This window comes from Dromiciops gliroides, chromosome 1 (assembly GCF_019393635.1).
Source record: "Dromiciops gliroides isolate mDroGli1 chromosome 1, mDroGli1.pri, whole genome shotgun sequence".
NCBI classification, from domain to species: Eukaryota; Metazoa; Chordata; class Mammalia; order Microbiotheria; family Microbiotheriidae; genus Dromiciops; species Dromiciops gliroides.
In genome coordinates, this window is record NC_057861.1 from 535,884,650 (window position 1) to 535,910,138 (window position 25,489).

Consider the following 25,489-nt stretch of genomic DNA (forward strand, 5'->3'; position numbering starts at 1 on the left):
TTCGTGTCTGTGTCACATGCCATCTCCCCCTCCCCAGCAGCCGGAGCTCCTATTAATACTGCACTGGACGGTGCTAGGAGGCGGCGGAGGCGGTGGCGCCGGTGGTGGCGGGGCTGCGGCCAGACAGGCGCAGAGCTCCCAGGCTCTCCCGGCAGCCACGGCCAAGTGCTCCGCATCGAGTTGGGCGCCAGGGCTGGGGCCCCTGCGAGCCGCTGGCTTGAAGGGAACCATAATTGCTGCGATTCTACATCTTCAAGGCTATTAGATCCTTGTAGCTTCCCCATCATGCTGTGTTTGGAGTAAATAGAGAGTGTTTAGCCCAGCCGAGAGGTCCTTTAATAGAACAGACAGTTTTTTTCCTCTCTTCATCTTGCCCGTCCCCACAGCTTTGTTATTTAAAGTCAGGTTAAGGGAAGAAGAAGAAAAAAAAATCCGCAGACAGGTTTGGCTAGGAAGCCGGAGGACAGGAAAAGTTAGAGATATTTATTTGACAGGGTCAAGGTTACCGCTTTTCTTTTCTCTTTCCCCAGGTCCCATAGGTGTTAGACTGAGAGACATTTAATCGAGGGAGTAGCGGTTTCATATCTATAACAAAAATCAAATAATGCAAGATGATTTACTCCCCCTAGCAACCGGGGAGCTTACCCTTAGCAACCAGCCTAGCCTCGGGCTGCGGTGTAATCAGCTTGAAAATATTTCAATTATTGTGTTGATTTTAGTGGATTTGAGAAGCGCTGTGTGGAGGGCCCGAGCACATTCTCCCCACGACCTGGAGAGGAAGATATTGATTTAAACAGGTGTCAGAGAGGAAAAGTGGAGTAAATTTAAATGCAATGGGAGAGCGGCGGGCGCATCGAGTGCGGCGCAGGGCGGGGGTGACATTTGGCTCGTTGCCTTGAATGAAAGTGACTCAACTGAACTAGAAATTTCACCTTGAAAATCATCTCCCATCGACACAATCAAGACAGGCCCGCTTGCAGGCCCCTCGGCTCCGCTGCGAGGGGGGGGGGGCGGGGAGGAAAAGGAGAGCCTGGGGGAGGATGGATGGGACAGGGACCCTACAGCGGCTGGCTGGATTTGAAAGGGGAACCTAGGGGAGGGCCATAGAAGGTTTAAGAAAAAAAAGGAAGGAGAAGCAAATGAAAAGAGGTGGCTTTGTGCCTCCCTCAGGCTCAGAAGTAAGCCCAAGACCCAATCTCCAAATAGATCCCAGTAGCAGGGATGGTTGGAAGTCCAGTGGTAGCCTGAAATTGACAGTCACTCAGGGAAATCTCCCCAGGATGGAAGATGTCAGGGATGGGCCCACTCTTGCCCAGAGGCTCTGCCTAGGTGGTAGAGATGAGATAGGGCCAGGAGACAGAAAAGCATAGTGTTTTATCTGGAAGGGACCTGAAAGATTGTCTAGTCCCAAGCACCTCAAGTTAGAGATAAGGAAAATAAGGCCCAGAGAGATCATAAAATCACAGAATCAATAGCTCTAAAGGTGGAAGGGCCCTTGAAGGCCATCAGTCCAGACCCTTCATTTGTAAATGAGGAAACTGAGGCCCAGGAAGGAAATGGGGGTCACCCTATGTGCTTCCCTCCTGAGTCATTAGGACCCAGTAATGTTTGTCCAATGCCTGAAGCTCCTAGGAGGAGCTTCCTCTTCCCTCTTGTCTTCTTTAAAAGAGATCAGAGGGGGTGGCTAGGTAGCACAGTGGATAAAGCACCGGCCCTGGATTCAGGAGGACCTGAGTTCAAATCTGGCCTCAGACACTTGATACTTACTAGCTGTGTGACCCTGGGCAAGTCACTTAACCCTCATTGCCCCACAAAAAAACAAATGTGAAAAGAGATCAGAGATAGACAGAACAAAGGAACAGACTTATCCAATGATCTAAAGCAAGAGTGGGGGTGTTGGGGATGGTACAGGTGGACCAGTGAACTGGTCAACACTGGAATAATATCATCTGACCAAAGGGAGTTTAGCAAATTTAGATTTGGCTAAAAATGTCTGCTGCTCCTTGCAACTCTTTGGTTCAGTCCTTGAGGCCAGAGTTATCACCTGGGAGATCAATTACATAAAGCAAAGCTGGGTCTCTGCTGTTTCTTCAGGGGCCAGTGCCAGTAACTTCACCTTCAGGAAATAAATTGTTGACCTGGCATCCTATGATTTAGTGGATCAGTTCACCAGCTTAGTCATCAGTAGCCATAAGTATGGGGAACAGAGTTTGACTTCCATACAAAAACCTGGGGTGGGAGTGAAGAGAGGGGTCCCTTCTCCCCCCATCCTTTATCCCACTTGTGAGTGCCCATTTATTAGCCACCAAATTAAGTCCTAGTCTTGTGCTCACTTTTTGATGATCTGATGCATAGAGCCAAACTTGAGATTGGACTTGCTCCTAATGAATCTTCCTTTCTTCAGCCTCATCCTTTCCCAATCCATCCTCTATACAGCTACCACATCCTTGTTCCAGAAACCTCAATGGTTCTCTATTGCTTCTAGAATAAAATAATAATTCCTCTGTCATTTAAAGCCCAGCACAATCTGGCCTCAGTCCATCTTTGTGAGCTGATTTCACATTGCTCTCTTCCAGGCACCCTACTCTGCAGCCAAACAGACCTACTCACTATTACCCTTACACAACATTCCATTTTCTAGCTCCATGCCAATGCATGGCTTTCCTGTATGCCTGGAATGCCTTCCCTCTTCACCTCCAATTCTTGGCACCCCTTCAAGTCTTCATTCAAAAGTGTCACCTCTTAAAAGAGATCTTTCATACCTTTCTCCCCAGTTATTTTTATGTACTTTGTACATCTCTTGTATTTCCTTGTCTCTATGAACATATTGTACTCCCCAACCCACCAGTAGAAGATAAGCTTTTGGGGGGCAGCTAGATGGCGCAGTGGATAGAGCACTGGCCCTGGAGTCAGGAGTACCTGAGTTCAAATCTGACCTCAGACACTTGACACTTACTAGCTATGTGACCCTGGGCAAGTCACTTAACCCCAATTGCCTCGAAGAAGAAGAAGAAGAAGAAGAAGAAGAAGAAGAAGAAGAAGAAGAAGAAGAAGAAGAAGAAGAAGAAGAAGAAGAAGAAGAAGAAGGAGAAGGAGAAGGAGAAGGAGAAGGAGAAGGAGAAGAAGAAGAAGAAGAAGAAGAAGAAGAAGAAGAAGAAGAAGAAGAAGAAGAAGAAGAAGAAAAGCTTTTTGAGGCCAGGGACTGTCTTGAATGTGCATTTTGCCTCATATAGCACCTGGCCATAACAAATGCATTGTTGATTTCTGATTTATTAATTTAGCAGTCATTTCCAATTGGGTAGGACCAGGGTAGTTACTAAGAGTCAGGGAATCGACACATCCTTTTGCTTCTTCTACTAGTCCTTCAATCCAAAAGCCATCATCCTTGGTTCATGGTGCTGATAGCAGAGCCCAGAAATGAAGTCAAAAGCCAGGATTTCCATGCCGTCTCCCCCATAGAATGTCAGCTCCTTAGAGGCCAAGACTGGCTTCCTTTTTGTTGGTATTTATATCCCCAGTGCTTAACAAACACTCACTGACTGAATGATAGACTGACATGGTCTCTGATATGGTTACTGTGGAGTTGACTGTATATACCTGCCTTGGGGTATATGGGACAGACGAAGAAGCAGGCATGAAGCTTGGATTCAAGAGATAATGTTCTTTCACTAACCTGTTTTCTGGGGCTTCAGAAGTCAATTCCAGATGTCCTGGTGACCTGGTGTCTCCTACTGTGCCATGCAGTAGAGAGTTGACTGATAACATGGATTCTTCAGCTCCTGATGAAGTGTCAGCTGAGGCACCTTGTTCTGGTCATATCATTTCAAGGAGAGTGGCGGCCAGTCTGAAGTAGACTTAAAACAGAGTTCTTAAGGCAATGACATCTCCTACCTAGACTATGCCCTGTTGAACAAATACTCAGGCTTTAACCTCTCTGTTCAGGGACAGTGAATAATAAAGGATATTGATTTCATTTGTTCAGCTCCCAGAAGGAAGGTGAAGTGGTTTAAAAAAAATTTAAATGGTGGCAGGCTGGTACCACGGCAGGAGGAGAGATGGATGGGGGTAGCTATTTGCAAGGTTGTGTTAAACTGAGCTCTGTTTGATACAAAGGCAACTTTGATGAAATTTATCCATCAGAAGAGTCCCTGAGGACCCTCTCTGACTGAGAAATGTGGAAGGCTCAGGACATGTTTTTCAAAGCAGTGAGAAAGCAAGTAAAATAATGAACCTACTGTGCCCAGAAAAGGCAACGACTGATAGCAACACTCAACACAGAGATCTTGGTTTTGCAGGAAGGTAATCCTAACTCACATTGATGGAGCACTTTTAATGTTTACAAAGCACTTTTCTCATAACAACTCTGGGAAGTAGGTAACTGAAGGATTGCTATCTTCATTTTATAGACTAAACCTCACTAACATCAAGTGACTTCCTTCTTAAAGGGTCTCAGTTTCCTCATTTGCAAAATAAGAAGGCTAGACTAGAAGGCCTCTGGAGTTGACTTCCAGTCCTAGATTTCAGATCCTACTCAAGGTCACACAGTCAGTATTAGATCCAGGGTTAAAAACCTGGATCTCCTGACTCCCAGTGTTCTTTCTATTACATTACAGTACCCTTCTGTCAGGAAACAGCTTTCAAGTGGGTGTCAAGAAACTTGGATTTAAGCCCTGGCTCTAGAAGTAATTGCTTGTGTGATCTTGCACAAATTAATTCACCTCCCTGGGCCTCAGTTTCCCCATCTATAAAATGAGAGGATTGGACTAGGAGATCCCTAAGGTCCTTTTCTGCTAACATTCTATAGTCTATCAGTCTGTGCATTTCTGGAGACTGATAAAAAGGCAAAGGAGAGGGCCAAGCACGTATGTGACTAAAGCAGTCATCCAGTGGCATAGAGGAAGAGAGAAAGGAGGAAGGGAAAGAGAGAAATACCTAAGCTTCAGAAATCATAGAATCATTGATTTGAAGTTTGAGGTCATGGAGTTCATCTCCCTCATTTTTACAGCTGAGGCCACTGAGCCACTGAGAAGAAGTTGAGCGGTTCAGCCACATTTACTTAGATATGAAAGAAGGAAGAGCATAAGCATTTACTGAGCACCTAATGCGTGCCAGGAACTGTGCTAAGCATTTTGCAAATATTATCCCTTTTTATCCTCATAACAACCCTGGGAAGTAGGTTCTGTTATGATCCCCATTTAACAGTTGAGACAACTGAGGCAGACAGAGGTTAAGTGTTTTGCCCAGGGTTGCACAGTTAGGAAGTTAAGTTTCAATGCAGGCCTTCCTAACTCCAGGCCCAAAGCTCTATCCACTGATAGTCCTCTTTTTGATCCCAAATCCCTCCCAGTCCTAAATGCTATGACCCTATAAACTACCATAAAGGTAGTTCCATTCTGACCCTTGTTATCATTCCTTTGGGTTAAGGCATTGTACCTCCAGGACAACCCTCTTACTTGGAATATATGTTACCTTGGACGGCTTGTGCTTTAAGCCAGGAATCCACCCCCACCTTAGGTAGCTTTTCATTTCTCAACTGCCTAAAAGCATTTACATTGTGTATTATAATTAACATATTGTATATTGAAATTATTTGTGTATGGGTTTTAATCCCTAATAGACTGTAAAGTCTATGAGGGTGGAGACTGTCTCTAAACTTTGCTTCCATCCCCTTCCCACTTGGTGAACTGCTCTCTAGACACAACTGTGTGCTTGTTAAGTGAATTAATGAATGGGCAAATCGCTTTCCTCTCTAAACTGAAGTTTCTTCATTTGTAAAATGGAGTTTGATTCCAGGGATTCTTAACCTTTTTGGGTGTCCTGGACCCCTTTGGCAGTGTGGTGAAGCATATAGACAGACTCCTTTTCGGGATAAGATTTTCAAATACACAAAATTAAATACTTAGCATTGTAGAGGAAACCAATTATATTGAAATATGGTTATCACAATAATAAGTTCACAAGACCAGTTAAAAGCCCTTGTCCAAAATGATCTCTAAGGTAAGTCCTTAGTTCTAAAGCCCGTGATTCTATGAATGAATGAACCAAAGGAAAATGGTGTCTTTTTTTGTTTTGTTTTGTTTTGTTTTGTTTTTTGCAGGGCAATGGGGGTTAAGTGACTTGCCCAGGGTCACACAGCTAGTAAGTGTCAAGTGTCTGAGGCCGGATTTGAACTCAAGTACTCCTGAATCCAGGGCCGGTGCTCTATCCACTGCGCCACCTAGCTGCCCGGTGTCTTTTTTTAAAATGTCCTTCCTCCATTGAGTCAATCCCCATTGCGTGGTTCATTCCAAACTAGGCAACCATGTGCTCAAAACTTTTACCTGTCCCAGGATGGCCAACTTTCAGGACCACAAACAGTTCCTGTGCTCAGGGTTTCAGGTCACTCACTGACTCAGAGATACAGAGGCCAGTCATGACATCTTCTTCCTATTCAGTAAGTCAAGGGAAAGAAGAAAAGAAGTGGATCAGTATGGAAGTTATTTGGGTTGGAAATGAGGGAAGTCAGCCACAGGTGCAGACCCTTGTAAGTGGCATGCTAAAATGCTTAAGCAAAAATATAATAAAAGTAAAGTTTGTTTTGTTTTGTTTTTTAAACCTTGCTAAAATAGCCTTTTCCAGTATTTTCCACAAACCCCTTGAGTGACTGTAGCTGTAATGGAGAGGCACTGGGGAATTTCAATCTGGACCCAAGTGCCAAGTATAGAGAAACAATTGAGAACTGTGTTTATTTCATGAACATGTTACCAACGTTTCTTAAATGTCATTATTCATAAAACAACCCCCTGGACTTCATAGTTCCTCTATAGCCCAAGGTACAACCTTCCATTAACATTTCATAGAATTTTCACTTTGTCATTCAGTCATATCCTACTCTTTGTGACCCTGTTTGGGGTTTCCTTGGCAGAGATCTTGGAGTGCTTTGCTATTTCCTCCTCCTGCTCATTGTATAGATGAGGAAACTGAAGCAAACAGGGTGAAGTGACTTGCCCAGGGTCACACAGCTAGTAAGTATCTGAGGCCAGATTTGAACTCTGGAAGATGAATCTTCTGACTCCAGATTGGCAATTTATCTACTGTGTCACCTAGCTGTCCTTTTCACTGTAGGAATTATGCCAAATTGAGATCTTGTTGCATTTCAGGCCTTTCCAAAAGAAAATGTAACTACTCACCTACCTCACAGAATGATGTAATGAAAGCAAGAAAAATAAACTAAGAGTTAGGAAACCTGATTTTTAATCTTGGCTCTGCTGCTAGCTTTTTATGACCCTGGGCAAGTCAGGTAGCCTCTCCGAATATACGTTTCCTCATCCATAAAAATGGAGATGCTAAGAGCACCTGCCTCACAGGCTCACATGGAAAGCACTTTGTAAGCCTTCAAGCTCTATACAAGCATGTGTTGTGATGATGATGATGATGGAGTGAAAACTCAGATGGGTTGAGTTAGGAAATGCAAGGCCTATCTCTCACACTAATTCATTGTGTGATACCAGGCAAATAATTTATCTTTGTTCCTTTGTTCAAATTGGGGACAATAAACTGGCAATATCTCTCATCTTGCTCTTCCCATTCTCCATCCCCTGCTCTCCCCCAACCCTGTCAACTCCTCACCACCAGTCCAGGACTGTGTTTATACCAACCTTCTATGAATCTTCTTTATGGGTCCCCAATATTCAGCAACCACTTCTCCAAAGAGCTGGTACTTCTTGGCCCCCACAGACGGGAACTCTTCAGGGGGCATATTCTCCCTGCCCAGTATGGGGGAAAATGATGTCCTTCCCCAAACATTAAACTCTGACTATGATGGTGTCCACTCAAAACTAAGAGAAAACACACTAGAGAAAGTTAGGCCTACAATGTGGGGATTTGTTTTATCAGCTTATACATGTTGGTAACAGAAGTTTTGTTTTTCTTCCTTTCTCAATAGGGAGGAGTGGGGAGAAGGGGAAGGAAAGAATGTAGACCTTCATGAAAATAAAATAGACTTGAATTTTTTTAAAAAAGAAAGTAAGGGTGGTGCAGTGGATAGAGCACCGGCCCTGGAGTCAGGAGTACCTGAGTTCAAATCCAGCCTCAGACACTTAACACTTACTAGCTATGTGACCCTGAGCAAGTCACTTAACCCCAATTGCCTCACTAAAAAAAAAAAAAAAGTAAGATGGGGCAGCTAGGTGGTGCAGTGGATAGAGCACCAGCCCTGGATTCAGGAGGACCTGAATTCAAATCTGGCCTCAGACACTTGACACTTACTAGCTGCGTGACCTGGGCAAGTCACTTAACCCTCATTGCCCTGCCCCCCAAAAAAACACCAAGAAACCTGTAAAGATAGGAGGGAATCAGATTTCAAAGAGCCTTAAATACAAATAGATGAATTTTTATTTGACCTTAGACATTATAGGGAACCACTAGAGTTCATTGAGAGGCTTAGCTCCCATTCCTAATAATTCCCTGGGACTTTTGTTAAAAACAACAATAACGTAGGAAGACTCTACTATTTCATCAACATAGGAAATTCTCTCTCCATTGTCTGAAAAGGGTTTCTATGAGATCAGACTACTGAGATTCTCTGCCCTTCATCTGGAAAAGTGTCAAAAGGTTGTGTGGGGGGTAGCTAGATGGTGCAGTGGATAAAGCACTGGCCCTGAATTCAGGAGTACCTGAGTTCAAATCCAGCCTCAGACACTTAACACTTACTAACTGTGTGACCATGGGCAAGTCACTTAACCCCAATTGCCTCACCAAAAAAGAAAAAAAAAGGTTGTGTGGGTATAGTAGATAAGGCATTGGAATTGAAGTAAGGAAGGCTGGGTCAAATCCCATACTAGTTGGGTGACCCCAGACAGGTCTCTTTGTGTCCGTTTTCTGATCTTTGAAAGGAGGGAGTAGGACTCAATCACCTCTAAGGTTCCTTCCAATTCTAAATGTATACCTCCATGACCTCTAGAGAAGTCACATTCATGATCATTTAAAGGTGCATAATGCTGAACTAGCTTCTGTGTTGTGGAATGTATGTATTAAGTTCTCTAGCAAATGATGGAATAGGGATGCAGATCTCTGACTCAGGACCCCATTGACTGATGCTTTCTTTTCAAGGCTCTACTAGTGTCTGGGAGAAGAAGGACTCTTAGACCATGTTTGGTAACCATTGACATCCCAACATTTGGGAATGTCACCAAATCCATCACCACCTCTTGTCCAGACTGACAATTCAGAAATAAAGGTATTCTTCCTCTGGGCTTGACTCCTACCAAAAATCATGGATTTTTCCTCTGGTCCCATAATCTCTAAGTGGTCCTGAATAGGTATACTTTATTTGTTCCTTAGCAATCCATAAGTCTATAAGCAGTTACTGAATACTTACTATGTGCTCAATATTGTGAATGATCTAATCCCCTTCCTATGCAGTTGAAAATGCTGAAGAAAATATGATAAGTCTTCTGTATTAGCCTCAGACACCCGCTCTTCTTGGCTCACTTATCATTATTTCCAATTTGGCCCTGCTTCTCCAAAATGAGAATTCCCTTCCAATGATTCTTTTATATTTGTAGGGCATGTTTGTAGCCCACAAAGACCTCATAGTAACCAGTTTCCACCTCCCATACTGTTTATCTATGTTGGGTCACCTTACCTCACTACTCTAAATCCTCAAAACCTCTTCTCAAAAAGTATTTTTTTTCTCCATTTCCTTCTACTTGAGACCCTACTATTATCTATAGGATTCCTAGAACTGGCCATTCTTGAGAGTTGACCAACTAGAAAACACATGCTCCTCTTGCTAGTTCTGCTGTCCATATCTAAGGGTACTAGAAGCCCTACTCAAACAGACTTTCATAGATGCTTGGCACCAAGAACCAGGTGATCTTTTCACTATGGAAGATGCCATTGGAATTAGCATAGCAGGATTTTGAACTTTCACAGATGGGGTACAGACATTAAACCAACCCAAGGTTTGACCAATTTATAGCCTCTTTTCAACATCACAAGTAGCTTTAATCAGGAATTAACCCTTTTGATTTGGAACTAGGAGTCAGCCCCAAAGTCTGCGAAGCAGGAAAGTTCTTCAACTTTTAAGTCATCAGTTGACAAAGGAAAAATAACATAGAAAATTTCCAAAGACCACTGTACTCAGTTTCAGACTGAGACTCAAATTTGAGTCTCTAATAGTGTATAGCAGTATCCTCTGTAAAGGCCCAGAAGGGAAGCTGAGCACATCTAGCCAGGGATCTTCTGGGCCATCCATGGAAGGCTTGTTGACTTGTCGCCACTATTGCATCCTATTTATCCCCTTTCCCTCTTATTCTGTGATCAGGAAGAAAATCCCAAACAGGATGGGAAAGAGGTAGTTGGTTCTTGCATAGGAAAAGAACAACAACATAACAAGGGGTTATAGTGGACTACAAACTCAGATTAATACACAGGATGTATCAGCCAAAAAAGCTTTCATGAGTTTAGGCTTTATTCACTGAATCACCATGTACAGAATGAGGGAAGTGGTAGTCCCACCACACTATTCTCTACTTAGACAACCTTTGGAGAACTAGGCATCATGGATTAATTGCAGGGTATCCTAGTGCTGCAATTTGGCAAGCCTTGGATCAGACTATCAGGCTTGCTTGCCTCCTTCATATAGCTTGATCCATATCATGCAGGATGTTCTAGGATTCCCAGAAGCACTTTTATACTTTTATCTTTAGGCCCTTAGTCCTTCATCTGAGCCCTTTACAAAGTCTGTGGCTTTCCTTTGAATCATCTGTCATTACCTGGAGTGTGCATTTGATAATATTGAATATACGCATCTTTCTCCCTTTCTACCCTCTCTCCCTTTCCCCTAATGAAAGGCTCCACAAAACTTTCTCTCCAAATATAGCAAAGGACTCAGGGCAGCTAGGTAGTGACAAAGTGAATAGAGAACCAGGCCTAAAGTCAGGAAGATTCATCTTCTTGAGTTCAAATCTGGCCTCAGATACTTCCTAGCTGTGTGACTCTGGGCAAGTCACTTAACCCTGTTTGCCTCTGGTGTAAAATGCACTGGAGAAGGAAATGGCAAACCACTCCAGTATCTTTGCCAAGAAAAACCACAATGGGGTCACAAAAAGTCGGACATGAAATGACTGAACAACAAAAGGATGGAAAGTTCTCAAATCTGAGAGTCCTCAGATCTCTTGTGTGGTGGCCTAAATAAACAAATAAGATTGAACTCCAAATAGAGCGAGTGTGGAATTACAAGGAACTGAACTGGAACCCAGAAGAACTGAGTTCTACACTTAGCTCTACCACTATCAAGCTATATGAATGGGAGCGAGTCGCCTAACCTTTTGGGGCTCCAATGACTAAAATGAGAAGTTTTAGTTTATATCATCCTGAGAATGAGCTTCCAAACCTGAAAATCTTCAAGTCATGGAAGCTCAAAGCCAACATTTCTTTCCACCACTCTAAGCAATCCTAAATTACTTCTGGATTTGACAATTTTTAAAAATCTATCAGATGAGTCTGTAGGGCAAGAACCAGATATCATAGAAATTCTGTGTGTGTGTGTGTGTGTGTGTGTGTGTGTGTGTATCTTTCTGCCCATGTCTCTGTCTGTCTGTCTCTGTCTCTGTCTCTGTCTCTCTCTTACGGACAGCCATACACACACAGGCCATAGGAAAGATTTACCCTCTCCTTTACTGAATTTTGGCTCCAAGTTTACCATAAAGCTAAATACCATCTCCAGGTTTTTCCAACCCCTTTAGAATAGCAATATGCTACTTAAATGTGTATTTTTATTACTTTCTCTATTATAAGTAAAAATATTGTAATGCGATCTGATAATTCGCCAGCTGTCTGAGCCTAGAACGGGCTCTACCATTACGGAGTTGAACGAGCAAGGGGAGCGGGTGTGTGTAGAATGCTTGCTATCTGGGGAAGTACATTTCGATTTCTGCTTAGGTTGGTACCACATATGCTAGGCCACATGTTCCTAGTCTGGTAGACATATAATTGTGCACATTTATCTTATTGTAGTTTAAAGTGCAAACATTATAAAATAACACCAGTGTCTACTGTGGTTTATGGAAGAACGGGGGAGGTTAGTGAGAGCACAGATAAAAACAGATGATGAAAACTTTCCTGAAAACACTTGAGATGGTGGCCCCAGCAAGTGCATTGGGATGCAAAGGGAAAATGAAACCTCTGGAAGCTTCCCTGATTGTCAGCTGAGGAGGACAAAGCCAACAGACCACGTGGCTGATGTGCAAGCACTTACTGCCCCCCCCCCAATAGTTTACGAAATTCTATCTTAATCCATCCTGGACTAAGGCCAAATATTTTCATCCAGAATTAACGTCATCACAATGAGGCCTAATGACATTAATAAAGATTATGGCCAGTGGGTGAGTGATTCCAAAGCAAACCTCTGTTGAAAGTTATTTCCAGATCACTTCATCTTTCCCTCACTGACTGTCCATAATATTGGCTAGATTAACACTGGACCAGAAGAGATCATTGATAAAGCTAGCAATATTGCATGCCCCAAACAGCATAGCAAGGCAAGGCTAGAGTGTCACAGGTGTTAGCTATGGTGGACTGGTTGATTTGGGGTATACTTGGTACTTGGGGAGAAGGAAATCAATGAGAAAGGAGGGGAAGAGGAAGGGAGAGGAGGGAGGGAGAGGAGAGGAAGAGAGAAAAGAGAAAAGAAGAGGAGAGGAGAGGGAGAAAGAGAAAGAGAATCACAGATTACTTTGATGTTCAGTCTATGAAACTTCTCAAATTATAAAGGAGAATCACTTTTGAGCTCTTAAGTGGCTGCGAATAAACTGACTGTCCAGAGATACAATGAAAAACCGACACCAGATCTCAGTAACAAGGGAAGAAAAATTGTCAGTGGTGAGATGAATATTAAAAGCCCTATCCGTGAAAAACGCCCTGGAAATATGCTTTAAAGGAGAAGGATGAAGGAGGGTGATTACACTGGTGATTATGGAAGGAAAGCTCAATGTGTTTAGGACCAGCACTAGGCCAACTATGCAGATTTCTCTTTCGGTCTTGTTCGTGGGGGAGATTTCATGAAAGCAGTTTGTGCTCAGGCAGGAATGAAAAGAAAATGATATTGGGGAGGAATAATGCATGGATCACGAGCATGGCAGTAAGGTACAACTCTGAAAGCATCTCAATAGCCAGGCAGAAGAATTGGGATGGGGAAGGAGAAGGGGGGGGGTGAAAGGCAAAAAGGGAACTTGGGAGGAAGGCCCATTCCCAGAACCTGTCTACCCAGAAGTATAGAAATTATTTTTGTATGAGTCTATTGCTATAGTCAAGAATTTAGACATTGTGACATCATTAACTAGATTGGGAAGGGGGAGGCCATAGATTCATCACAGAATCACAACATTTCAGAACTCCAAGGGACCTTAGAGATGATCTAAGGCAATTCCCTTATTTTATAAATGAAGAAAGCTTCCCAAGCTCCTGCCTTCAGTTAGTAGCAAAGGTAAGACTCAAACTCAGGTGTCATGAAGCCTACCTTATTATTCTCTCCTATGCTGTGCTTCAAGAGTCCTGTAAAATGAGAATTCATTGCAATTCTGTCTATATTTCTGATTCTCCTCCTCCTCCCATCCCATCCTGTTAAAGGATGGTAAACCTTTTTCTTAGTCTAAAGCACACAAGCAAAGCCTATGCCCAGGACCAAGTCATACCAACCAATCCACCTTTACTAAGGATCCTATATGTGCTGGGCATCATGTCAGGAACTGTGGAGTATACATAGAAGAATATGGAACAGTCCTTGCCCTTACAGAATTTATACCCTACCTAAGGAAGCAAGACAGTCAGCCATCTAACTATAATACTATGATGCAAGGTAGCACATAAGTACACCGAAAAGATTGAAAACTTCAAAGCCTCCTTTACAGTTGCTAGAACAGTTGTCCTTTTAGCTGTCTCTACCTATATAGAATCATATTTAGGTTATTATTTTGGTTTCTACCCTTGAGGACCAGAATGTAGAAGGATAGGTTTCATGACCTAAAGCCAAGTGGGTGTCCCACTATGGTGAGAGAGAGGATCACTCAGCAGCAGGACCATGAATGGTGAGCCACACAAAGCATTGCCACATTTTGGGGCAAAAATAAATAATTAAATTAAAAGTTTGATGGACAGACAGGTAGATAGATAGATAGATAGATAGATAGATAGATAGATAGATAGATAGATAGATAGATAGGAAGGAAGGAAGGAATTAACTCATGACTGCACAACTTTGCAGATTTGCTTATGCTGAGGAGACTAAGCTGTGTGCCCTAGTAGAAAAACACAACATGGTGGGTGGGGCAGCTAGGTGGTGAAGTAGATAAACCACCAGTCCTGGATTCGGGAGGACCTGAGTTCAAATCCAGCCTCAGACACTTCACACTTACTAGCTGTGTGACCGTGGGCAAGTCACTTAACCCTCATTGCCCCACAAAAAAAGAAAGGAAGGAAGGAAGCTACAGCCTACACCCTGAACCCCATGGTGGAAAGCCCTTAGTCCAGGGTGCCACAGCATATCACAATTGGGCAACACCAGGTCTCTAACTAGAGCTTAGTCAGGCATCAAAGATGCCATGGTAATTCACTGCATCCCAGGCCATCACCAGTCAACCTGACTTTCATCCTGCCATTGGACTTGGATGACTTTGGAAGAGAGAGTGAGGCTAATGACTTTGTGCAACTCGGTCTCTCTTAAATCCAATTCACGAGCAAGTCAAGACATCACCTGTGACATCATTGGTCTTCCTTGACAACAAAAGAACAACAACAACAACAATAATTATAGGGTACCACAGGAAGCCTCCTAGAATAGTATGGCTCACTTTGATGAAGAGTTGGAAAGGAAAAAAGAGAAGGAAGCTGAATTTTGGGATGCGGGGGTAGATATGCTCTCCCCAAACCCCTATCACCCTATCATTTGGAAACAACCCTAGTCTCCTTATTTCTATCTAGCATTTCTGAGAGCCTCCAGCTGGGTTAGGCCATGGGGAAGGGAGTGAGAGAGGGGGTAATGAACAGTGGCTTTGTTGGGAAGCAGGAGCTAGGAGAAGAGGAGGAAACAGCCCATGCGGTGAGCCTCACTGGTGCCAAAAAATGAAAGGAAACCGTAAAATCCCTGTTTTCTGAATATAAAAAGGTTGTGAAAATAGGACTCCAAGGGCCCTGCAAATGATTATGTTAATTAGAAAGAGGGCTATTCAATAGCGCTGAAGTGATGCTCAGGAATCTTGAACTACGGATTTTAGTGTGATTACAGATCATATTAAAATTCTATTAGCTGTCACTTAATATCCAAAGACATAGAAATGAAAAGAGGCTCAAGAATCCCCCCAAACCCAACTACCTCACTTTTTCAAGCAATGAGATTAAAAAAAAAAAAGTAAGGGGGCAGCTAGGTGGCGCAGTGGATAAAGCATTGGCCCTGGATTCAGGAGGACCTGAGTTCAAATCCAACCTTAGGTACTTGGCACTTACTAGCTGGGTGACCCTAGGCAAGTCACTTAACCCTCATTGCCCCTCCCCCCCAAAAGTAAGCCTTTTAAAAGAATTTAAGATCCTTAAGGAGAGGAACAGTACTACTCCATCATTCTATTCCATGTTTAGCAATGTGTCTTGCATACAGTAGGTGCTTAATAAATGGTCGGTTAAATTGAATAAGCCTACATAAAAATCAAACCAAGAAGAAGGGGAAAAACTCAGAAAATAAAAGCCTGCTTAGCCAATGATAATTCACCCCAGCCACACTGACCAAGTTCACAGTCAGCACTGAGCCTGTGTTGGAGCCTCAATTTCAGGAAGCCGACTTGTGACGTTGCCTATTGTTTGTTTGGTTTGGTGGGTTTTTTTTTCCTGTTCTTTCCCAGCTGATGTAATTAAGAGTAAACTTTGTAGCAATATCTCTCTTTTGGTGAGGGGCTTTTTTCTTTTTTTTTTTTGGTCTGCCTTCCAAATTATAAATTGTTAATGAGCACCTGTTACAATGTTAATGAAAGTAAGATCTGTATGTAAATAAAGAAAATTTAATAACTTAACAAGGTGGATTAAAATTCCCAACCTACTCAGTGACTAATCTAAGGCCAAACACCAAATAGTTGCTATCTAAGCAGGAAGAAGTGGCTAATGTATTCACCTCAGCACACTTTTCACAATATAATTAATATTTTAAAAATTTATAAAACTGAAATCAGAGGTCTTGATTGTAACAAACAAAATATTCATCTTTAATCTGCTACCCTGGGGCCAATGGTGCCAGTCCCACCTCCCCTCACCCACCCTTATCCCTCCTTTATGCTCTGAAAATACAAACCAGTTTGCACCATTGAAAGCTTGATTGTGTTTAACTTTTCTTATCATCTTTCCTTCTCGCTGAGTGGAGGAATGGCACACAGGCTGTCTGTCCTCTGGCAATCGGCGGCCGCACATGGGAAATAAAGGGAGCATGGGCAACATCTTCTCCACCACCAGAAAAGAAAGACCTTTAAACAATGGCACTAGAACTTCTCTAGGGAGCAAGTAACAATTCAGCCTTCAGGAATGGTAGCCCGGAGTCCATTCGTTCAGGTTTTGTTTTTGTTTTTAAATAACAGACCCTTGCCAGGTTGTTGTTTCATGTGTACAAATTCAAGATTGAAACCCAGACCAGTGTTGGGAATAATGACACTTGGTCATCCGTACCCTGATTTATTTATTTATCTATCTATTTATTTATTTATTTATTTATTGTCAAGTGGGCTTCTATTTCCCTTCCCGATACCTGGTATCTCTAGCCTTGCAATTCACTTCCTCCCAAACATTCTCAAAAGGGCCAGGCTCTCCAGTGAGGAAGGATTCGTGGATTTAACTATTACCTATATATTCCTCATGCAGAGGAGGGTAAACCCTTCTCCAGGGTAAGGGGCAGAAGAGGGCTTTATAGAAGTTTGCTTGGTGGACTCAGATTCTAAAAACTAGAACTTCCAGGTGGAAGGAAATGTCATAAATAATACTCTCAGGGGAAGCTAGGTGGTGTGGTGGATAAAGCACCAGCCCTGGATTTGGGAGGACCTGAGTTCAAATCCGTTTCAGACACTTGACACTTACTAGCTGTGTGACCCTGGGCAAGTCACTTAACCTTCATTGCCCTGAATAGATGATAGATAGATAGATAGATAGATAGATAGATAGATAGATAGATAGATAAGCAAATAAACAAATAAATGAATGAATAAATAAATGGATGGATGGATAAATAAATAAATAAATAAATGAACAAATGAATGGATAAATAAATGAATGAATGAATAAATAAATAATACTCTCTTAGAGTGTGGGGCAACCTCCAGAGAGCAGACAGGGTAGTCAAATCCTTGAGATCAGAGTTCCTGCTCTTCTTTCCTACCCACCCCTCCTTTCCTACCTTTGCCCAACAACTTCCTCTCAAAGTGCAGGGTAAAAGGAAGACTGGATTCTCCCACAAGTAACAAAGGTGATCGGATCTTGGATGTAGAGCTGAAAGAGGACTGAGGAGGCCATTAAGTCCAACCTCTTCATTTTATAGATGAGGGTAGAAAGTTAAATGACTTGCCTAAGGTCATGCAGCTACTAAGTGGCAAAGGTAAGATTTAAACCCTGGTCCTCTTATTCCTTTCTGGGAATCACAACTGGACTCCCTAGTGTGCCTGAGTATTTCCCAAACTGGAATTTCCACTTAAAAAAAAAAAAGATCCATTCACATCCAGGCTGAGATTAGCTGAGGCTGAACCCAGCCCACCACTTCAGTCATTTTGTATAGGCTGGGGAGGCCGGGTGGGTAGAATCTCCCTGGCTGGGGATGTTTCTGTTAACCTCTGGCAGTTGTAGCTGCATTATGGTGCCTGCCTTGAAAGGTCAGAAATATAGGAGGCTTATCAGGGAAGAAAGTGGGTTATCATAAAATAACCATTGTATAGACTTTTCAATTTTGCGGCAGTTTAGCAGAATGACTCCTCTCCTGGCAGCTTCCCTCAAACTGTCCTAGGCGGTAATATCTCTAGAGTGGCAGGGAAGTCATCCTTATGGAAGTGCCTTTCAGGAAGGGAAAATAAAGCTGCTTTAGAAAGACTTCTCTGGGTATCTTAAAGAGGGCCCAACATTTTAGAGTTGGCTTTAAGGGGGTGGGGGGATGCTGGGAGGTAACTGAGCATCCACCCTCCCCTTCTTTCTGCCATCTTTTTTTTGCAGGGGTTTCCCCCCCTTCTTTTTTAGATGTAGAGCTAGACAAAAAAAAATAATAACAATAATAATAAAAATAAAGGAATGAAAAACTACATCTCCAAACACCGACTCCATAACCTGTGACTGATTTTTTTTTCATTCATGTATTTCCCCGGGACTGTCCCTTGGCACTGGATCTATTTGTCTATCTTGGCCTGGAAATGTTTTGTATATAAACAAAAAACATGCCGTCCATCCATTAAAAATCTCCAGTCAATTTAATACATCACAGTGTAACCATTTAGCCCAGTCATTTTTCATTGTTTGACCTCACTTTTAATTAGAGACTGAATTATTAATGCCATCTGATAGGAGACAAACTACTTTAGAGGGTGCCTATTCTCTAGGCCAGCTCCCAGGAACTACACATTCAGGTTTTGTACATTTCAAATAAAACATAAGTGGCCAGGGGAAAAACAATTTACATTTACAGCTCCTACAAACCCAACATCCATCAAGAGTTGGGGTGGAAAATCTCTTGCCGTTTCAGCATCTGACTTTGGAAACTCAGCAAGAAAAGAGGGAGGGAAGGAGTGGGGGGGTGGGGATGGGAAATCACCTCTTGGTGCTAACAGAAACCTAAGCCTGGATTTTTCTAGCCAAAGAGAGTCAGTCCCCAGTAACCCCTCTTTAGGGACCACAATAGGAAAACAAAAGGTTGTTCTTGAATTATTTTGAAGTTTGGGGAAAGAGGAACCTGCTGAGCTCAAGAATGGTTCTAATTCTCTCAGGGGCCCCCTAAAGAATCAGGAAGACCCTTAAGGAAAAGGGCCTGATATTCATTTATTTTTATGTCTGTCTCCAAAGTGAGTTTTATATAGTAGGCTTTTTAATATTTGATGAATGAATGAGTGACTACCTGATCTATGTCTCAGTTATCTATCCTCCTAGCTCCTCCCAGCAGGTGGCTCAAGATGAGTTTGATAAAAGCTTGACCAAAAAACCAGCACCACTTTAGGGGCTTTCATCAATTCTTCTCATCAACAGGTTTAGTGGGTATTACTTCAAGAGTCAGCCTGTCATAGTGGATGAGTCTCTGGATTTGGAGTCAGGAAGAACTAAATTCAAATCCTGCCTCAGACAATTACTAGCTCGGTGACATTTAGGCAAGTCAATGACCTTTTCTGGGCCTTAGTTTCATCATCTGTAAAATGAGGGAGTTTGAATTCATGGCCTCCACTAAGGTTCTTTCCATCTCTAAATTTATGATCCCATGAGTCCCGTGATAGTCATGGACATAGGCCAGAATGGACCTGCCAGGATCATAGACTAATAGAATTTGGAGCTTGAAGATCAATATCAGTTTGTTCCTTCCACAAAGAAGAAACTGAGGCAGAGATGGGAAGTGACTTATCCACACAGGGAGTAAGCAACAAAGCTAGGATTCAAATCCAAATTGCATCAGGTGTTTGGAGGAAAGGGAGAAGAGGATGAGGAAGAGGAAAGAAGTCAGTCCGCATCTTTTCATGATCTCTGAAAGCCATCCATTGGTTTAGGGCAGAGTTACTCTCTACCTATAGCTAAACTGCTCTACCTCCTAATTTCTCCATTCTTCCAAAGGCACAAACAGGCCCTGTCTAGACCAGTTCCAAGAAACAACCTACTCTGACTGTGTCCAAAGAAACTCTAGGTGGCCTCGGAAGGCTTCTTATTTCTCCATTTGAGGGAAAGCACCAACCATGCATCCCAATTACTTTATCCCCTCAGTTGAGAGAGCACATAGGCCACCTTACTTCCTTTCTAGTTCTTTTAACAGCCCCTTCACCTGGAAGAGTATTAGAGACAAATGTCCCTTTCATTTACTATGAAAGCCTAGATATTAATGATTAGCCTTTTAAAAGCAGCCCTATTTAAAATTTTTTTTCTCCATATAAATATTTTATTATTTTCCAGTTACATTTAGGGATAGTTTTCAACATTTGTTTTTATAAGATTTCTAGTTTCAAAAAATTTTCCCTGCCTCCCCTCCTTCCTCCCTCTCCAAGACAGCAAGTAATCTGATATAGGTTATATATGTACAATCACATTAAACATGTTTCTGCATTAGTCATGTTATGAGAGAAGCATCAGAGCAAAAAGGAAAAACCTCAAAAAAGAAAAACAACAAAAACAAAACCCCATAGAAATAGTATGGTTCGATCTGCATCTAGGTTCCACAGTTCTTTTTTTCCTGGATTTGGAGAGCATTTTCCATCATGAGTCCCTTGGAACAATCTTGGACTATCATATTGCTGAGAAGAGTCAAGTCTATCACAGTATATCAACACATAATGTGGTTCTGCTCATCTTACTCATCATCAGTTCATGCAAGTCCTTCCAGGTTTCTCTGAAATCCACCTGCTCATTGTTTCTTACAGCACAATAGTTTTCCATTACATTCATATAACACAACTTGTTCAGCCATTCTCCAATTAATGGGCATTCCCTCGATTTCCAATTCTTTGCCACCACAAAGAGAACTACTATAAATATTTTTGTACATGTGGGTCCTTCTCCCTCTTCAATGATCTCTTTGGGATACAGACCTAGCAGTAGGACCACTGGGTCAAAGGGTATGAACAACTTTATAGACCTTTGGGCATAATTCCAAATTGCTCGCCAGAATGGTTGGACCAGTTCACAGCTCCACCAAGAATGCATTAGTGTTCCAATTTTCCCACAACTCCAACATTTATTTTTTTCCTTTTTTTCATATTAGCCAATCTGATAGGTGTCAGGTGGCACCTCAGAGTTGTTTCAATTTGCATTTCTCTAATCAATAGTGATTTAGAGCATTTTTTCATATGGTAATATATAACTTTGATTTCTTCATTAGAAAACTGCCTGTTTGTATCCTTTGACCATTTCTCAATTGGGGAATGACTTTGATTCTTATAGGTTTGATTTAGTTCCCAATATATTTTATTGTTTGTTTTGTTTTGTTTTGGGGTTTTTTGGTGAGGCAATTGGGGTTAAGTGACTTGCCTAGGGTCACACAGCTAGTAAGTGTAAACTGTCTGAGGCCGGATTTGAACTCAGGTCCTCCTGAATTCAGGGCTGCTGCTCTATCCACTGTGCCACCTAGCTGCCCCAGTTCCTGATATATTTTAGAAATGAGGTCTTTATCAGAAGTACTGGCTATAAAAAATGTTTCCCACCTTTCTGCCTCCCTTCTAATTTTGGATGCATTGCTTCTGTTTGTACAGAAACTTTTTAATTTAATGTAATCAAAATCATCCATTTTAAAAGCAGCCCTATTTTAAGCCAAGTTATCTAAAATGGGGGTAGATCTGGAATCAGAGGACATGACTGACTTACCTTGGGTAAGTCACTTAACCTCTCTGTGCCTCAGTTTCCTCATCTGCAAAATGGGGGAGCTGGGCTAGGCAGCCCTAAAGTCTCATCCAGCTCTAGGTGGAGGATTCTGAGATCTCCTGTTACAGGAGTGGCTTAACCATGTGCCCTCCTCCAGGGAGTATAGAGATAACTTATGAATGTCTCACAAAGTCTCTGCTTGGGGTATGGCCTGTGAATGGCAGAGGCTATCAGAAGGATCAAAGGCATAGCTAGCAATTATCCTAGGTCCCTCATCTCCATAATAAAAATCTTGGATCAGGCCCCCTTACCCTTACCCCTGCTTCTGGTCTCTGTCTTACAACTCCCTTTGCCAATTGTAAATAAACAGAGTCTTAGCTTCCTCTGATGCAAAAGGTACTTGGGCACTATTTATATGTAGGGAAAGAAAAGGGAGTAATTTCCCTTCTTCGCCATATAGACCAAAATCACATGAGTAGTGAACTCTCAACAAATAAATGTTAGCAGAGCCCTTGTGAGTGCCACCAAATCATAGAATTTCAGAAGGTGTTTCGCTCACGCAATGACCAAATCTCCTCTATAGCATTTCTGATAGATGGTCCTCTGTCACACAGGGGAGTGAATAGTAAGTACAGAATTCAAACTTAGGTTGGTTGAAGCACAGGAAAAGGAGAGGAGATGAGTGGAGGGGAGGGGAGAGGAGAAGAGAAAAGAAAGGTAAGGAGAGGAGAGGAGAGGAGAATAAAAAAGAGAAAAGAGGAGAGGAAAGAAGAAGAGAATAAAAAGGAGAGGAGAGGAAAAGAGGAGGAGAGGAGAAGAAAAAGAGAAAAGAGGAGAGGAGAGGAAAGAAGAGGAGACAAAAAAAGAAAAGAGGAGAGGGAAAGGGGAGAGGAGGAGAGGAAAGGAGAGAAAAAGACAGGAGAGGACAGGACAAAAGAGGACAGGAAAGAACAAAAGAGCATGAGAGAAATGGTTTACTTTGATGTTCAGGCTATGAAACTTCTCAAATTATGAAGGAGAACCACTTTTTAACTTCTATGTGGCCCAGAATAAACTGACCATCCAGTGATACAATGAGAAACTAACACCAGATCTCAGTAACAAGGTAAAAAAAAAAAACCCTTCAGGAAGACAATCTCCTCATGCATGTCCTTCCCCATTGGACAGTTCACCCCTTCCAAGAACGCTTAGGAGGAGATGACTTGCAGGGTTGAGAGCAACAACATAACTGATCTTTAGCAAGTAGACACATCTTTCAAGTGTGAAGAAGGTAGCATTTATAAATAAAGGGCTTTATACAGTAAATGCTCATACTACCCGTGGGTGGACATTACAGGAAGGTAGATTTGGCTACTGTGACTAAAAATGAAATAGGCTACCTCAATTGAAGTGTTCAAGAGGATTCCGTATTGCTACCTATCTAAGATGGTGTAGGGAGGAATCTTGCATTGAGTATGAGACTAGATTAGATATATACCTTCTGACATGCTTACCTGTTCTGATACTTAATGATCTCATGTAACTCTCAAAAGGCTTTGATAACATTCGGTCATTATCTTTGGTGGAAAGAGGTGAATTAATAGATGGACATTAGTGTTCAGTGCTCCAAACTTTGACTTCTTGTTTTCCCTCTTGGAGCCCTAATATCCTTAGGGTCTCCAAGATTTGTAAGGGCTGCTCGCATTAATCCACTTAAAAAAGACAAAAGGATATGGAAAGTGGGACCATGCAGTACAGAGTCATTCCCATTTCCCAACCAAAAATGCTGAAGGACTTTCTTCCAGGGGCCCTAAAGCATAAAGCATCCCACTCTATAAAATCCAGATGTTCTAGAGCTGACCTGTAGCCTGTGCCTTGGCCTCTTGCCTCAATAGATGAAGGAAAGGACCTTGAAAAACAAGGAGAAGATAAACGTGTCAGACCTTCAAGACAAATGGTGAGAAAGGAGCAATTGGGCTTTCCCAGTCTCAACACTGGAGAAACTCATGGTTCTATCAATGAGCTTCATCTGAAGGCTGCCCCTTGCCAGACCCCGGGGTTAGAGCTCATTCAATGCTCAGCAGACATTCTGCATTCTCCCTCAAAATGAAGCAGGGAAAATGCCATTTGGGACATCAGGATGTGAGCACAAGAAGGGGAGCTCACAGGAGCCCCCAGAGTCAGATCCATCCTGCTAACTTGCAGCTGTATACACCAAGCAGCACTAATAGGCTTTGCTTTTAAGTACCTGCTTCATTCTTTTTTCCAGCTCTGTTTTCCCTTTAATAGTCAAAGCCCAGAGAGAGACTGTGGGAAAAATAAAAACACATTGACAGAGTGAGCTCTTGAGCCTGGGCCTCACTTAGCAAGGAGCAAATAGAGAAAAGGGAGGTGCATCCACTTCAAAAGGGATACATAGAGCCCAGGTGACAAACAGGCAGGATCTAGTTCCTGGGAAAGAAAAAGTCATTAAAAGAACTTGACCATTTCCCAAAGGCAATCCTGCCCATTGTCCTCCTCCTCTTGTTTAATTCTAAGCCCAGGTTATGGCCCATGTGCAGTGTCTGTCCAAGATAGTGATAGATGAGCTCTACAGGGTGTTCATGCAACTAAGTATCATGCTCTGGGCAATGAGCATTCTTCATCCACTTGGTTCTTCCTGTGTGGATAGTTAGGCTGAAAATTTGTGAGGGATCTCATTTCAATGTTCTAGGGCTTGGTATAATCAGTACTATAGTAGGAATGTCGCCAAACCTTGGATGTGAATTTTAGAAAAAATGATCACACAGAAGTTCTTAAATTATTTATATTAAAAAGGACTCTCCCTAAGCCAAAGAAGGACTCTAAAGCTGAGAATTCCAGGAACCTGTAACAGGCTACTGAGGGGGAAAGGAAAGAGGAACAAATCAAATTGTGTCATTGATAAGGAAACTACCTCTACCCATGTGGGCTGGCACCTTCTTTGCAACATATAGTCTTAGAAAGTTACTTAGAACCCTGAGAAGATATGTGACTTGCCCAGGGTGACACAGCCAGTATATGTAGGAGATAAGACTTGAATTCAGGTCTTCTTGGCTCTGAGACCAGTTCTTGGCTGTACCATGATACTTTGTTGAGGGGTGGGGGTGATAGGATCACAATATGTGGATGGTTACCTAACTAAACTAGGCCTAAGGCTAGCCCTGCTAATGATAATGAATAGCCAGGGCTAAACCTTGAACCTGACAGAGAAGTTGGCCATTTCCCAATGATCCTACCCATTGTTGTTTTCTTCTTGTTTAATTCTTAGCCCAGTTTACAGTCCATTTTCAGTGTTTGTACAAGATACATATACTGATAGATGAGTTCCATAGGTTGTTCTTCCAATTAAATATCCTAGTCTGGGCAATGGGAAGTGAACAAGTTCCCAAGAAAGCGTGAAATTATGTCAGGAAGGAGAGGTGGAAAGGTAAAGAGGCAAAAAGCAGGGTTATTTCAAAGGTTAAGGAAAAAGAAAATTTCTACAATAATAACAACTTGGCAAAAATGAACCATTTTGAAAGTCTTAAGAACCCTGATTAATGCAATAACCAATCAAGGTTCCAGAGGACCAATGATGAAGCATGCTCCCAACCTGTCTGGGGATTCTGTTACCTTCTCAGGGTGCAAAATGAGGCACATTTCATATTAGATATGGACGATGTAGACATTTGTTTTTCTTGACTCTTCATATTTGTTACGAGTCTTTGTTAACTGGGGAAAAAACTAATTCAAAAAACAAAGGTAATGAAACCAGAAAAGCTCCCCATACAAGAACAACCATTATTAAGTACCTACTATGTTCCAGGTGCTTTAAAAAACGCTCCTAGAATATTATCATTGAGAGAACTTTTAAAGATCAGCTGGCCTAACCCTCCCTGTTTACAAGGAGGAAACAGAAACTTGGAGAAAGGATGTAGAGCAGTCATTAGCCAAAAAACTGGGACCCCAGTGCCAT

General features: G+C 42.3%; 1 long non-coding RNA gene across 1 annotated transcript; it reads right to left on the reverse strand.

Annotated features, from left to right (window-relative positions):
• Positions 1-542: 542 nt before the first annotated feature.
• LOC122736265 lies at positions 543-4,993 on the reverse strand. The gene is made up of 3 exons (XR_006354179.1): positions 3,674-4,993; positions 2,334-2,481; positions 543-769 (listed from the first exon to the last, which is right to left on the reverse strand). It is a non-coding gene; the product is annotated as an uncharacterized LOC122736265 (long non-coding RNA).
• Positions 4,994-25,489: the final 20,496 nt, after the last annotated feature.